We start from the raw sequence: 14,394 nt of genomic DNA, 5'->3' as shown, positions 1-14,394 counted from the left end.
AGGAAGGACAATAATGCTGCATCTAAAGTATTTTGCCTGAGTATACTTCAGTTTTTCACTGGAGCTCAAGGATTTATGCTTATCCTTGGTCACGTTCAGAAATAAATGGAGAAAAAAGTAAATGAAATAGATAAAAGATTAGCAAATTTTTTAATGTTTTTAATGTTAGGGGAAACGTCTGTATTAGCTTTCATGTTATTTGCCTAATTTCCTATTGGATTTATTTACTCTCCTATTGATTTATAAGAGATTCTTATATACCATAAAAATTAGGTCTTTTTTTGTAAGTTAAGTATATACAGATACTTACATAGTGTTTTCAGTGACCTTTTGAATTTGCTATACTATTCCCACCATATTGCATTTTGATATAGTTTTATCTATCCATTGTTTTGTTATAGTTCCTTTGCTTTTTGTTATTATACCCCAGAAATACACTGCTACCTCTGAGATAACAAGAACATTCCCATTTTCTCATTTTAAAATAGTTTTAAAATAAATGCAGATAAGGCGAGGGTCTTCAAAGCGCCACCCCCCCAGCACAATGAGTTATTCATTCATCTTGTTTAACCAACACATTTATTTAGCCCCTACGGAATGCAGAAATGAGTGAGACCAGAGAATGTTCCTGCTGAGTGCAGTGAGTGCCTTTGCAATGGCATGATCTGATACACATTTTCAAAAGATCCCCCCCAGCTGCTATGCAGAGAAGATTTTAGGGGGCAAGAAAGGAAGCAAGAGACAGAGTAGGAAAAGTATGCCTCCTTGGAGCAGATCCAGAATTTGGTCAGGAGATCCAAGTTCAAATAGGACTTGGCCAGGTTAGAGCCAGGGCACTACCGCGGCCGCTGCTGCAGTGCCAGTCTAGGCGTCCAGACCGAGCCTGGGACAGAGAGGCACTTTGTGTGGCGTACCGTTCAAAAGAAAGCTGGACAGGTGGCAACCTGCTCGTTTGGCGCCAGCAAGTAGAGGAGTGCTCAGTGGTGATGGATGGCTCTCCATTGTTCCCAGCACGGCGCTGGGTGGGGGTGGGGTGGCGTGGTCCCTGGGGAGCTCAGGGGAGTCTCTGGGCTTTCCATGCACTTTGCCTTCCCCTTAGTATTCCAGCCAAGGCATTAGCTCTGTGCTCCAGCCGTGTTTCTGCCTAGAAATCCCACCATTGTTAGCTATGCTCTTGTTCCTAGTACTAGTATTTATATTTTTATACGTTTTAAACTCAAAGTGTCTGAGTTTCAGTGACAATGAGACAATCAGAGTAGTTTGCAAAGCTCAGTAAAGGGCTTTTTTTTTAAGGATTGAAAGAATGTGACTACATGCCGTTTATTAACATAACCCTCCCTTTCTTTTTTTTAATACTTTTTTATTTTTTTTTAAGATTTTATTGGGGAAGGGGAACAGGACTTTATTGGGGAACAGTGTGTACTTCCAGGCCTTTTTTTTTTTCCAAGTCAAGTTGTTGTCCTTTCAGTCTTAGTTGTGGAGGGCGCAGCTCAGCTCCAGGTCCAGTTGCCGTTGCTAGTTGCTAGTTGCTAGTTGCTAGTTGCTAGTTGCTAGTTGCAGGGGGCAGAGCCCACCATCCCTTACAGGAGTCGAACCGGCACCTTGTGGTTGAGAGCCCACTGGCCCGTGTGGGAATTGAACCGCCAGCCTTCGGAGTTAGGAGCACGGAGCTCCAACCGCCTGAGCCACCTGGCCGGCCTGTAACCCTCCCTTTCTTGAAGGTCCATGAACATTTGTTTTGCTCAATCAGTGTGGGTTTTTTTTTTCTTCATTTTATAATGATCCTTCCCCTTGACTGCCCAATGTTTCCCTTGAAAATTCAGAGGGTGAATCGGCCCATGTGTGTGCGTGTGCATGTGTGTGTGTTTGTGTGTGTTTTCTAAGTGTTGGTTTTCCAAGACATTCATGAAAAGGACTAGTATTGCTAAGTCATTTTTTACTATAAGGAGGTCCATGTTTGGGCATTGAAATTAATTTCCCTTATCTCTCCATACAAATAGCCACCCTGGCTTCTTTGATTTATTACCTGGGATGGTTCAGCGGCACTAAAAACAGAGGACGGGAAGACATCACCTTTACGTGGCATCATTAGTCACAGCTTTAAAAGCATCTCCCTGAATGGCCTGGATCCCACAAGCTCCTGCCAGGCCTGTGAACGCCCTGTTCCCTTCCTGTGTGCTGGACACACTGGGCACGTCCGTGGCCTCCTGGCCACATTTTTCATTTCTTTGTAAGTTGCCCCCCACCAAAAAATTCTCCCTGCCTTTCCTCCCTAACATTGTGTTAAGGAACTTTCTAAATTGCAAATGTAATCCCTGGTTAAAGACAAGGTACCGACAAGGAGACGATACTTTAAAATCACGTCTCCAGCCATGGACTTGTGCATTGACTATAGGAAGAACTGTCAAACTCTACAATACAGAAAAAATTCTTTTAATTTAAAAATGGGCAAAAGACTTGAACAGAAATTTCACCAAAAGAGGTATACAGACGGCATAAGTTTAGAGAAATGCAAGTTATAACCATGATGAGGGAAAAAACAAAACACAAAACAAAACAAAAAAAAAAGCATGCAATACCACTACACACCGATTAAAATGACTAAAATTTAAAAATACTAGCAATACCAGTACTGACAATACCAAGTGATGTGCAGGGCCCAGCCTGCCTCTTGTTATTCATCCAGCTCCTTCTCAGCACTCTGGTCCTCCCGACAGGTCCCGAACACCTGGTCATTTTTGCATTTCTACCGGTGCACACCCGTCTTTGTCCACCCGCTTCTCTGCACACCCTGCTCTCCTGGCGAACTGATGGGCATCCTTACTGCTCAGGTGTGGCACACTGGCACCTGCTCCAGGTTGGCTGCCCCTGCACACACAGCCTGGACACTGGAAGTCCCTCTGTGGTGCTCACTGCCCTGCCCGCAGCGCCTGTCGGCTGGTCCTCCTTGCCCGCCAGCCAAAAGTCCAGGGAGAGCTGCTTTCACGGCTCACTTCCCAGCCCTGATAGGAAGTCCACAAGTAGTCTAGTGAGTAAAGCAGTGAAGGTCAAAAGGGTATCTATGCACTGGACTTGGTGTTGCTTTTGTTCTGTTTTACTTTGCTGTCTTTCCCTGGCTTCTCCTGTCCCTGACCCCCGGGCCAAAATCCCGTACCTTTCCTTGATCTTCCAGCAGGTGAATCCTCTTTTTCTGGCTTCCCCCAAACTACTTGTTGAAAAGCAATAAATCATGGTTTTAAAGACCGTTAGAGTCTTATTTTTCCTTTAAGGAAACGTAAAATGATGTGGCAAAATCATGACTGTGCAGGGGTTTTCTTGCTTTTTCTTCAGAGATTTGATGGGTTTTATAGTGTACCATGAAAAGGCATGACTGATAAAATCCTTACTGTAGATGTATTTTTACATATTTACTGAGCCCTATCTCCCAAATTTCCCCAAATTTCCTTGGGGAGAGAACAGACTTTTTGCAGAAAAATTAAGCTCCTATTCTGGAATCCATAGCAATAAAAATGGTGCTGATGATGATACGATGATGGTCATGATGGCAGCTCTTCAGTGGTGCTCACTAACGGGCAGACTCAGCCTTAAGAAGCACTTTATTTACTTCCCTGACGCCTCACAGCAGCCCTGTCCATAGTGCTGTCTTGACTTCCACTGTACACCTGAGAAAACTGGAGCATAGAGTGGTTAAGTCAAGGTCAAAAGCGGAGTTAGATTGGAAGCCAAGCTGTGTGGCTCCACCTTCCAAACCACCATAGAACGAATGGTAGAGGGGAGCTAGGTGACGTGGTTTCGTCATCAGGAACACAGCCGACCTCTTCATTCTCCCCAGGCAGGCATCACCACATCTTTTGTGTAGACTCCAGAAAGCTCTAGGATGCTTTGGGATGTGCCTTGTCTTTTATAGCCAAAGAGGATTCCATATTTGTGTCTTGGTCAGTATTAGAACAGATAATTGGAATAATTGGAAAAGGAAGCTGAAAATCAGAATGCCTCAGGGAAGAAGCAGTCCAGAAAAAAAAAAAAGCAACTTGCATTGTGCTTTACGACTTTCGATGTGTGTTTTTTTGGGCACCATAAGAGCCCATCCCACTGCTCTGTTAGGTCGTCTGTACCGGTGAGGAAGATGAGGCCCCGGGAAGAGAGTGGCCTGTGGTCGTTGGGACTGCAATGCAAGCTCAGTCTTCCTTCCCTTGCTCTCCGCCCCTCCTGTGCTCCTCCCTTGTGTCTAAGTTCTCATTCATTGAGTAAGAGGAACGCCTCCGTAAACTGCAGACATGGGCAACATGATTTCATCTCTTTCCTACATACACTAGCGTCCTGCTGCTGCATGACCGATCGCCACAAACTTAGCAGCTCATGACACCCACTGGTTAGCTCACAGTGCAGAGGTCAGAAGTGCAGGTGCAGAGCTGCTGGGTTTTCTGCTCAGAGTCTCAGAAGGTACAGAGTGCCCGAGGGTGACCTGGGCTGAGTTCTTGTCTGGAGGCTGTGGCAATAAATCTGCTGCTACACTCATTCAGGTTGCTGGTAGAATTTAATTCCTGTGGCTGTAGGACTGATGTCCTCAGTTCCTCGCTGGCCACTCTCAGTTCCTAAAGGCTGCCCACATGTATTGCCACGTGGCCTCCTCCATCCTGATGGAGCAATGGCACACCAAACCTTTCCTGCACTTGGATTCTCCGTCTTCCTCCATCTCTGATCTCTAAACTCCCAAATATCAACTCCATGTGATTTTTTCAGGCCCATTCAGATGATTTTCCTATCGATCCAAAGGTCAACTGTTTCGGACCTTAAGTACAGCTGCAGAATTCTTCCCATCAACACCTGGTTCAGTGTTGGATTGAATATATGGGTCAAGGGGCAGGAACGCGGGAGATGACTTAGAGTTCTGCCTGCCACCAACGCATCACAGCATTAAAAAATAACGACACACAGAAACAAGGGCCAACTCTAAAGTTTATTTTTCAGTAGTAATTATGTAAATTATTTTATGGTGCATTTTGTATTTATTAGGCAGTTTGATTGAAAGCATATTCGTAATCTGCATACGTCTTTCACCTTAAAAGGACTGAAAAAGAATGAGGTAAACACTGTATTGTTGAAGAAGGCAACTGTAACCCCAACTTTTCAGTAAGTTCATCTTTTCTTTCAGCATGTTTCAAACCTGTGATTTCTTTTCAGCGTCTGTGGTCCTTCTCCTTGAACTTTCTCTCTGTTTCTTTGTTATTTGATTCTGTCTCTACTTGCAGGTAGGAAGGAACATGCAGTTAAGTGTCACCTCCTCATGGGCACATTTCTTGATGGCCACATCTAGAGTAGACTGAAAATGACAAGCGTGAGAAGCTGTTCTGTCACTACAGCTTCCTTCACAGTGGCTCTCTCTTTCTGAATCTGTGAATTGCCAGTGTCTTGTCTCTACTTCCTGTGGTTCTATAAGCCTTAGGAAGGGATGCCTGCCTATGCCCAGTGCTGGGACTGTGCTTGGTACAGAGTAGGCAGCAAAAATCGGGCTTCATTGACATGTAAGTAGAAGGTACGGTCTGGTACTTGTAAAAACAGAACCTTAACATTTGTTTAGAAAGGTTCCTAGAATAGTGAACCAAGTTAGTTTTGAGATCTACTGCTAAAAAAGCATTTATTGTTCAAAAAGCACCCAATTGACATTCATATGGCTTTTGAAAGAGTGAGAAAAGAGACTCCACAAATGGTAGAACCAAAGAGAAACAATTCCATATTGTCGTTCGCAGTGTGCAGTGCCACTTGTTAGGAGTTGGGTCATGAGTGTCCACATCACAGGTGCTCTGACGTTTGGATCCGGTTTCCCGCAAGACAGATGCCTCTTTCCTCCCAGTCCTCCTTTGAACAGCTCCTTTCTCTGACTGTTCCCTAAGTTTCACCCTCACCTCCCAGCAGTCATAAACCTACTTAGAAGCTGTTTGACCTTGGGCAAGTTAGTTAGCCTCCCCGAGCCTTGTTTTTCTCGCCTGTAAAATGGGTACGATAATCCCACCTTGAAAGGTTATTGGAAGGACAGAAGGGCAGTGAATGCAAATGCCTGTTGCACAGTAAGATTGATAAAAGCTATTTCCATTATTATTAGACTATACCACAGCTCTGCAGATCTGCTGACATGGAATTGAAATGCTCATCTTAACAACTGGTTTTTGGAAATTACAAAAAAGGTTACTGTAGGTTAGGATTGTTGGAGATACTTAATTGATTTTTCTCATCATATACTAAATAAAGACTACCTAGTTTCCAATTTATAGATTGAAATAAATGCATTTCATATGTAATTATCCTAAGTATGATACCCCTTTTCCCTCTGATGATTCAGAAGGCACTTCAGAGCCATGTAGCGCCCCTGGGCTTTTATTATGGACTCAGTTAGCATTTTATTAGAAGTATTGGAAGTATCTTTAGAAGCATTGGGTACTATGAAGTTCTGGAGAGCAACGTGTATCTGTTCACCTTTTGCCATTCCTTAATCCAGGATATAAAAGAATCTGTTGCAATAAACGTAGGTGGGTTTGCCTCTGCCCAACCCCATCCCCAGTTACTCCTCTTCTCCGTGACGAGGACCCTCGGCCCCTGCTGGTGCTGGGAAGTAAATAACCAAAGCAGTCATGTCTGCAGCCAAGGAACCGTGGTCAGTGGGGCTTCGAGCGGCTCTTTGCCGGAAAGGACCGAAAGTTTTCAAACTCTGCCAAGCTATTATCACATTTCTGAGACCATTTTAGGGAGCATCAAGGGCCGAGGAGATGAATTCACATGTCTTTTTCTCGTATCACTGTAAAAGGACATAGTTGATGACTTCCCCAGGCAGGTTAAATAATAACAGCAAATGTGGTGATGGAAGAATGGAAGCGATGTCTGTTGTGTTTGTTGTGGGGATCGTTCCCACCCTCGGAGCCGCATCCCCATCCTTGCATTTGTTTTGCCTGCCTTTTAACTACAAGCCTGATGGAGAGAAGTCTTCGTTTCTGATGTGATCCCTGGGGTGTGAACCCAGAACAGAGGCCGGGAGATTCACTGTGTCCCTGCTGAGCTGGGATTGCTAGGACGGTTCGTGCGGCATCTCTGGGTATGGCCTAGTTTCCTCTCCTGTGAAATGGGGCTGTTTGCTTCTTATCAGAGAGTTGTAATTACGAAAGGATATGTCCTGTGGATGTGAAAAAAAAAAAATTAAACACCATGCAACTGCTTTCATTTTTATTTTAACCCAAATTAATATGCAAAACCAAGATGCTACTGTTTTCAAAGCTGTTGGTGTCAGTTCATCATATTTGTAGACGAAGTATGTAAAAGTGATTATAGGTAATAAATATCTTTTTTTTAAACTTATTGCAGAGGCAGTTTTTCCACTGTTAATGAGGGTAATTTGACTTGGTTGAAGGATTGCAGTTCTTAAGAATTAATGCAGTAATCCAATTCAAAGATTTAAAGAGATCTAAGATTTTTCACAGGTCGCGTGCTAGTGAATGGGCTCCTATCACATAGCAGCTAATGGGCTTGAACGCCAGTCTGTCATTTACTGTTCCCTCTGCATAGCAGCTTTGCCCTTGGTAGTGAGTATCTTTCCAAGCACTGCAGGTTATTTAGAAGTGTGGCATATTTGTAACACTTTGGAGAGATAGTATCCTATTTCCCACAGCCCCTAATTACTGTAAGAACTGGGGTTATCTTTCTTAATTACACGTTGGAATCCTAGTCTGCTCAGGTCTGAGGAACACCAGGCTCAGAGCAGCTGCCTTCTCGCCTTTCTTTTTCAGAGCAGGGCCTTTTATTTTCTAATGTGTTTTAACACTAATTCATGTATCCTTGTATTCCTACATATAGGTTAATTCACGTGAAGACAAAGGTTACGTGCACAGTGTTCATAACTTCTGTTTTTGATAATGATATATTATTAACAGCTAACAATATTTTGTAAAGCCTTATTTGTAAAGGATGTTGGAAATGCTCTCATTTCTCAATCCCATTATGTTCCTAAATATGAAAAATCCTGTTTTGAAGCAATTAGAAGCATTTTCTCTCTGCACGTGTGTTCTCCAGACAGCGTCTCCATTCTGTGCACACAGGAACCTTTGTTCCTTAATTAGAAAAAGGACTAGAGCTCATTAATTGTGGTTCCAAGTGGTGTCTGCTCGAATGTTGAGGCAATAATACACTGAAAGGAAGGATCCAACCTAAATCCAGGAGGCTCTGGGCAGCTCTGAGAACTGTCAAAAGATAAATAAACAGCTAAGGGTCCTTGTAGGACCATCCTCACATCCTGCTCTGTCCTTGAAGGCCCAGGTGGCTGCTCATCAGTTTTAAAGCCAAAGAGATTTCTGTACTCACAGGAGGGGTGGGGAGAAGGTACAACTTGTATAGGAATCCAGAACTTTGCTTTTATTGAAAGCCGATGATCTTAGAAGCAAAAAAACAAACAAACAAAACAGGCCAGGAATCCCTTTTGGATTTTTGATAAGTTAGCAGACCTCATCTGGATGCATTCGATGTTGAAAGTGAGTGAACTGCTGGCAATCATGATAGAAGACAGATACCCTAATGTTTTATAGGCCGATTTTCACTGCTGGCATTGAACATCAGAGGATTTGCAAGAGTTTTGAAAGCTAAACTCCCAGACTGAATCAGCAAAACTTTGGGCCCACATCGGTCATCAACAAACAAGAACAAGATTTCCACAACAAGAACAGGCATTTCTCCAGCCTCCAAGAAACTTCATGCATCTGAATGTTCCCAGAAATAGAATAGTGCAAATGGGGGACTCATCTCACTGGTCAAGATCGATGTTCCCGAAGCAGGGAAGTGAGCAACTTCAGTGAAAAATCTCAGACGGCGTGGATGATGTTTTCCCGTGGTCAGGCTGGACTGGCGAGAGAAAGCTGAAATAAAGGACGGGAAGAAGAGTACACAATGGTAGTTTCCGAGGCAAAGAATGGAAAGCAGAGCAGCTCATTTGTGGGTCAGTTTGCTTCTCTTTGAGAAGGTCTGTCCACTTCAGTGACCACTGGGCAAGTCAGAGGCCCTCTCCTGCCCACTCCCCCACGTTTCTTACTTTGTCTTTCCATCCCTGCCAAAGGATGACTTGCCGTCCTCCTGCTCACGCCAATGGAAGACATTATTAACAAAAGGCGGTGCTCATAAAGGTAGCAGCGATCTGACCAGCAGAGGCATGGTACTGTTTCCCCTTGCTGATAATGGGATGGGTCAGAAATGGTGAACATGGAAACAAGTGTTATCCTCCCGAAATGGTTTGCCATTTAAAGAGACATGTCTAGCTAGTGATGTGTGTGTGTGTGTGTGTGTGTGTGTGTGTGTATGTATATAGTATATATCTCTCTCCTCCCATCCCCCCAAGTAATCTTTTTGTTTTTTATGTTGTATTTCTTGGAGAAAGAAAAATCGATTTTAAAATGTAAAAACCTGTTCTTCAATTGAGTATGCAAAAAATCTCATTGCAGTATTTATTCCAAACCTGCTCTCATAATGTTCAGTCAAGGAGAAAACAGCAAAAAACAGTTGTTGATGGACTTAGCACAGAACTGGATTAAATAAGCATTAGTCTACTGAAGCTGATTACAGGAATATGAAAATGCAGTATCTTAATGGTACATATTTTTATGTGGCAGCTCAGTTGCCTTTCATTTTGCAGCTAATATGTCTATTCTTATGAGTCATTTACTTCTTTAATTACCTTTTGCAGGCAAGGCACCATGGTATATTAATGTGAATGATTTTTACTGCCAGTTTATCATACAATGCCCCAGAAGTTGAAAGGCGTAATTGACTTGGAAGAACAGCTCATGAAGGAAACAATATTTAGTTGACAGTTTTCCTTGTAGTCTCTGTTGACGTTTATGAGTTTACACTATGCTAAAGGAGTAATAAACACAATTTTCTTTCAATAACAGGAAAGGGTAGTTTCTAAAATACGTTTGTGGAAAACACATTTGTTCATTTCTTGAATAACATGAAAATAACACATATCTGGTGATAAGACCTCTCAGATTGCCAATTGAATTAAACCTTTGAAGGTGCATTTATATCCTGTCTCAGAGCATTAGGAGATATTAGTGTTCCTGTGATTGAATCGATTTAATGAATATTTAAATTATATACAGATTTGGATAAGTCATTTAAATCTAGGTGTTAGAATGAGACTGTGGTCTTCACCTTCTAATTTCCAGCGGGAGGGAAGATAGGAGGGAGCTTGGGAATTGGCTGGAGGAAGATTTTCTTTCTCCAAAGGGAGGGGAAGTCTGATAGTACATTTTGGGAAAATAAGAAAGAAGGCACATTGGATACAACTCCTTATAAGGTCTAGGCTTTGAACAGTTAAAATCAAGAATCAAGACTTGGGTGGGTCGCTGCTGGTCTGATGTCTGGAACTGTGCCTTGAGTTGGGCTGGGTGGTTAGCGAGTGCTCTTTTGTTTTAACCATCACTTCCTCAGTCTCCCCCCCACCCCCACTCCCCCACCCCCGCCCGCGCTGGCTCACTGGCTCTGGGCAGGCCCTGGTTTGGCACATTGGTTTAGAGGGAGTTAAACTTTTCACAGTTTTCCGGATTGTTTGCAGTTCAGCCCTCTGCAGCATAATGAAAGTTTTCTGGCCATCTGTTGTTAAGCTGGCGGTGAGCAAGGCCAGTATATCCAAACAGTTCTGGCCTGCTGTAAACCGAACCTGTCAGTTTAGCATAGCTTTGCTGACCCCTCCAAGGAACAGGGCAGCCCTGGTACCAGGCACTCACTGCATAGAGCGTTGGAAGGGGAACTGTTGGGGGCGGGGCTGTTTACTTTTTCCCTCAGTGTGTCTCGCACACTGGCTTGGACTCATTTATCCTTAATCTTTAAATGGATACTTGCCCCCTCCTTTTTTGGAGGGGCTCATTACTTCTTAATAGGGGATTGTAACTTTTTGAACAAGGTATGAGTTTCTATAAATGTGGGTGAGGTGGCTGTGATTCAAAAGGATAGTCTATGCAATTATTTTTGTTTTATTACTTTGTCTTTCAGTGTTTATAGACAAATAGTCCAGGCAATGGAAGCTCCTGTATTTATTCCTTAGCTTATATAACTAAAAGTGTTTCGTAGCTTTAAAAGGACATTTTGCCCCTTTTCTTCTGCATTTTGTATTTCATCGTCAGATGGTCCTATGCAGCGTCTTTAGCAGAGCATTTGTCGGTGTCTGGCTGTCTGGCGTGTTACCTGCTTCTCTGTTCTCATTTACAAGGTATACCTATTTCTTCTAGTAGCCCAGCTTAGCCCTAAAATCATTTCATTGTTTTGTGGTATTTTTTCCTTTAGTGGTAAATGTTTAATTCTTACTTCCTGATTCGCAGTGTTTCCTCAACTATATATGAAATACTCCTAGCTTCAGATCCTTTATATATATATACATACATATATATATATATATATATATATATATATATATATACACACACACAAATATATATACACATACATATGTATCTCCACAGGTGTCTAAGTCTACCCTTAACCTTTGTGGGTTTCCTTTTTTTAATGACACCTTGTAGGTGCTGTGGCATTTTATCTTGGTCTTGCTGTAGTATATTTCCTGTCCAGCATTGGTAACATTTGTGCTTTGTTAAGAGAGGGCTCTGGGGAGCCATTGTCAAACCTCTGTATCCATCTCAATTCATTAAAATTTCCAGGGAGAATGGCCACTGTCATTGAGGAAGAGTGTCAGCCACTCTCCTGGTGCCTTAGCCCCTCTGGATGAGAAGCAGGCCACAGTCCCACACAGGAACAAAGGAAAAAGGGCCTGAAAGGATGCACATTTGTCTGAAGCACCAACATGAGATGGTTGGGGCTCCACTTTAACTGCAATCAAGGAATGTACAAGGGTCAGGCATTCCATAAATAGGGGGGGTCAGGCAGAAGAAGCAAAGGAATAAACAAGGAGACACAGGTTTCTCCTTTTAGGGGCTGGGAGTATTGTGGGAGTGAAAAATACTCAATTTAAAATTTAAATGAGTGCACTTTACTTGGAAATACCATACAGTCATAATCTGTTTGTAAGGTGACTGACATATAAAGTGGTTTTTTGTTTTAAGGTAAAAAAAAAATGTATTCGGGGTAGAGTTTCGGGTGTAAATGTCAGGTGCAGCGTAACGTGTGCTCACTCCAAGAGGCAAGCAAATAACCTTGGCATTTAGGACATTGCCTTTTAGAACATGAAATTGTATTTTGTTGTGTGCTTTTTTTTTTCTTTTTAAAAGAGGACTACATTAAGGGGTCACCTATTAGCTGTGTTTTTGCTGTCGTAAACTCAGCCCTTCTGTCTATTAAAATCAAACCACTGTGTAAACATCCCGTGCAGTTCTGGGTCTACAATAGCCACAGGGATCGGGTTTCACCTGCCTGCACATCTTCAAGCAATTAGAGCAATTAGCGTGAAGCCATTTCACATGCAGGATTCAAGGTCTATGGTGACATTCAGGTCCAGGAGAAGTCTGAAAGGGAGAGAGGGGAAGCGGCCTAGAGTGTGGCTGCCATAGGTTCCACCGCCCTGAGCAGACAGTTTCTTTTAAAAATGGTAGCTCTTTACTGATATTATTATGAGGTTTTTAAATGACAGATCAGAAGTTGTTTATATATAAAAAAAAGCCCAACAGTCGTTTAATTATACTAATAAGGTCTTTATACATGGTGTATTTTTGAAGAAGAAATGGCCACGAGTAAAGGGGTGTTGCTACTTCTTGCATCACAGTGGTGGTGACAGCATTCTTTGTAGATGAAGAATATACATTTTATGATGTGTAAGGGAATTTGCATACCGCTTTTACAAGGTAAAGCTCCGTTTGGAAGTAAATGTAACGATTATAGCAACATGGAATATTTAGTTGACAGGTTTTTGGTGCATTACAATCAACTTTGTTTAGGGTTGGAGAAGAATAGTGGACACTTTATAACACAGTGAACACAGTTTGAAGAGAAACAATCAGCTTTGGCACATCAGATAGCATAGGCATGACAGAAGATAACTTTTTAAAAACAGTCTTAAGCTCCAGGAGGGGTTCTGTTTTGTTTGTTTTTTACATTTGTAACTAAGTTACCCAGGAATCTTATTTGCATGAAGCAAAAACCAAACTGATTCCAGCTTTTTAAATTAGTTAATATGTTTTTAAGTCCACATTTTGTTTTACTGTTAGCTTATTATACAGAAGGCGGAGAGACGCTAATTTGTAGGGTGGAGGATGCTGCAGCAGCCCTGGCTCTGTGGTTCCAGGAGACTTTCAGTCAGGAGTCACTGCTGCTAAATTATATTGTGGGACTCTGTTGCCCCTTAACCTGATGCTGCCTGTTCACTTTCAGTGTTTGTTAACAAATAGCTCTAAGTAACAAAATGTTTGGAGAATTACCTTTTCATTATATGCACTGACTTTAGTTAGAATAAGAGGCTTATTTTTTAAAGAAATAGTTGTGGGCCTCCAAGAAAGTTCTTGCCCTAGTTGGCTTCAAAACGACTAGGTGTTGATCGGCTCTATACTGTAGGACAGAATGCATCTATTTTTGTGACAGACGCTGGAGCATTTGTGTTCATTCGGTAACTAGCCGTTTTAGGGAACTTGGCTGCTTAGAGCTCTCTGGCCTCATCTCGAACTACTTAGAGCTCTTCTGTTGAGAGATGGTTTTCCTCTCCGCCCACGTGCATGGCGCCCAGGCTCTGTGCCTTCAGAAACTGCATTACAGGTGCAGGGGATGCTAATCAAATGCAGCATGCTGGACCCTGAGCAAGGTAAGGGTCTGCCTTTCCCCCTGCCCCTTGGAAATGGACTGCTGAGATATCATGTGCAGCGTTTGTAAGTGGACCAGCTAAGTTAGACAGGAAGATTTGAAGTGGGTACTCCACCCCTCTTACAAGTGTAGAGGCAGGCATGGAAGCGCGGTGGGGCTCAAAAGGGAGGTGAGGTGGTAAACCAGATCTTTCCCGTTTTTTTTTCTGCTGGCCCAGTCCTCTGTTTCTGTGATCTGCCTTTTGAACTGTTTTTGTGGCTGATCAGTTCCATCTAATATGTCTCTTGATTTCTGCTATTGTAATACTCAGGCGACATGCTGTTCTCTTCATTTTTATAAGCTTTAGATGCTTCTGCCTGTCATATTCTGGCGGTTTATCTGCAGCGTCTGGATTTGCTTTCAGACTTGAATGTCTATCAAGCTGCCGTTGCTTTGAATGTGAGATCAAAAGAAGATGAATTCCAGTAAAAAATTTCCTTCTATGAAGAAAAGATGGGGGCCTATGTAAACATCCCACTGACAGTTCCCAATGAGTTATTTTAGCCAAGTATTAGCACCTGGATGACAGACAGTCCAGCGTTGCCCGCGAAATAACACATCAGTCGCTTCCGTGGCTCAGGA

At 42.7% G+C, this 14,394-nt stretch overlaps 1 protein-coding gene across 8 annotated transcripts in view; it reads left to right on the top strand.

Moving 5' to 3' along the window:
• The window catches only part of FOXP1 (forkhead box P1), a 579,583-nt gene that overhangs the window by 402,613 nt on the left and 162,576 nt on the right, over positions 1-14,394 (top strand). The window lies entirely within an intron of this gene.

The sequence above is a fragment of the Rhinolophus sinicus genome, chromosome 5 (assembly GCF_057876585.1).
Source record: "Rhinolophus sinicus isolate RSI-liver-muscle chromosome 5, RSI-T2T, whole genome shotgun sequence".
Lineage (NCBI taxonomy): Eukaryota > Metazoa > Chordata > Mammalia > Chiroptera > Rhinolophidae > Rhinolophus > Rhinolophus sinicus.
The sequence above is the reverse complement of the archived record's forward strand: the minus strand, read 5'-3'. Positions and strand labels throughout refer to the sequence as shown.